Below are 1,874 nucleotides of genomic sequence, written 5' to 3' on the forward strand. Positions count from 1 at the left end.
AATAATGGTGGAAGAAACAGGTTTAGCAATAGCAAGCCTTTTCCATCATCTTCTCAGCAACAGACAGAGAGTTCTAAGCAGAATACCTCTGACTTAGCAACCATGGTCTCTGATCTAATCAAAACCACTCAAAGTTTCATGACTAAAACAAGGTCCACCATTAGAAATTTGGAAGCACAAGTGGGTCAGCTGAGCAAGAAGATTACTGAACTCCCTCCTAGTACTCTTCCAAGCAATACAGAAGAAAATCCAAAAGGAGAGTGCAAGGCCAATAACATGGCCGAATTTTGGGAAGGAGAAGAGGCAGTGAACGCCACTGAGGAAGGCCTCACTGGGCGTCCACTGGCCTCCAATGAGTTCCCTAATGAGGAACCATGGGAATCTGAGGCTCAAACTGAGACATAGAGGTTCCATTGGACTTACTTCTGCCATTCATGAGCTCTGATGAGTATTCTTCCTCTGAAGAGGATGAATATGTCACAGAAGAGCAAGTTGCTAAATACCTTGGAGCAATCATGAAGCTAAATGACAAGTTATTTGGAAATGAGACTTGGGAGGATGAACCCCCTTTGCTCACCAAAGAACTGGATGACTTGTCTAGGCAAAAACTACCTCAAAAGAGATAGGACCCTGGGAAGTTTTCTATACCTTGTACCATAGGCACCATGACCTTCAAGAAGGCCTTGTGTGACTTAGGGTCAAGTGTAAACCTCATGCCCCTCTCTGTAATGGAGAAATTAGGGATCTTTGAGGTGCAAGCTGCAAAAATCTCACTAGAGATGGCAGACAATTCACGAAAACAAGCCCATGGACTTGTAGAGGATGTTCTGGTTAAGGTTGAAGACCATTACATCCTTACTGATTTCATAGTCCTAGAGACTGGGAAGTGCACGAATGAATCCATCATCCTTGGCAGACCCTTCCTAGCCACAGCAAAGGTTGTGATTGATGTTGATAGAGGAGAGTTGATCATTCAAGTGAATGAAGAATCCTTGGTGTTTAAGGCCCAAGGATATCCCTCTGTCATCATGGAGAGGAAGCATGAAGAGCTTCTCTTAAAACAGAGCCAAACAGAGCCCCCACAGTCAAACTCTAAGTTTGGTGTTGAACCCCCACATTCAAACTCTAAGTTTGGTGTTGGGAGGTTCCAACATAGCTCTGAGCATTTCTGAGGCTCCATGAGAGTCCTCTGTCAAGCTAATGACATTAAAGAAGCGCTTGTTGGGAGGCAACCCAATGTTTATATTTTATCTATTTTATTTTGTTATTTTCTCTTTTTTGTAGGTTGATGATCATAAGAAGTCACAAAATCAATGAAAAAAGCAAAAACAGAATGAAAAACAGGAAGAAAAATAGCACACCCTGGAGGACGCACCCACTGGCGTTTAAACGCCAGTGAGGCTAGCTGTTGGGCGTTTAACGCCCAGTCTGGCACCATTCTGGGCGTTTAACGCGAGAAAGGGGCACCAGACTGGCGTTAAACGCCAGAGAAGGGCAAGAACCTGGCGTTAAACGCCAGAAATGGGCACCAGCCCGGCGTTTAACGCCAGAATTGGCTCAAAACGTGATTTTGAGTGCCATTTGGTGCAGGGATGACTTTTCCTTGACACCTCAGGATCTGTGGACCCCACAGGATCCCCACCTACCCCACCACTCTCTCTCTCTTCTTCACCCATTCACCAATCACCTCAACACTTCTTCCCCAAAAGCCCTTCACCTATCAAATCCCATCTTTCTCTTCCCCACTCACATCCATCCTTCATAAAAACCCCACCTACCTCACCATTCAAATTCAAACCACTTTCCCACCCAAACCCACCCATACATGACCGAACCTTACCCTTCCCCCTCTCCTATATAAACCCTCCTTCACC

This window comes from Arachis duranensis, chromosome 10 (assembly GCF_000817695.3).
Source record: "Arachis duranensis cultivar V14167 chromosome 10, aradu.V14167.gnm2.J7QH, whole genome shotgun sequence".
Lineage (NCBI taxonomy): Eukaryota > Viridiplantae > Streptophyta > Magnoliopsida > Fabales > Fabaceae > Arachis > Arachis duranensis.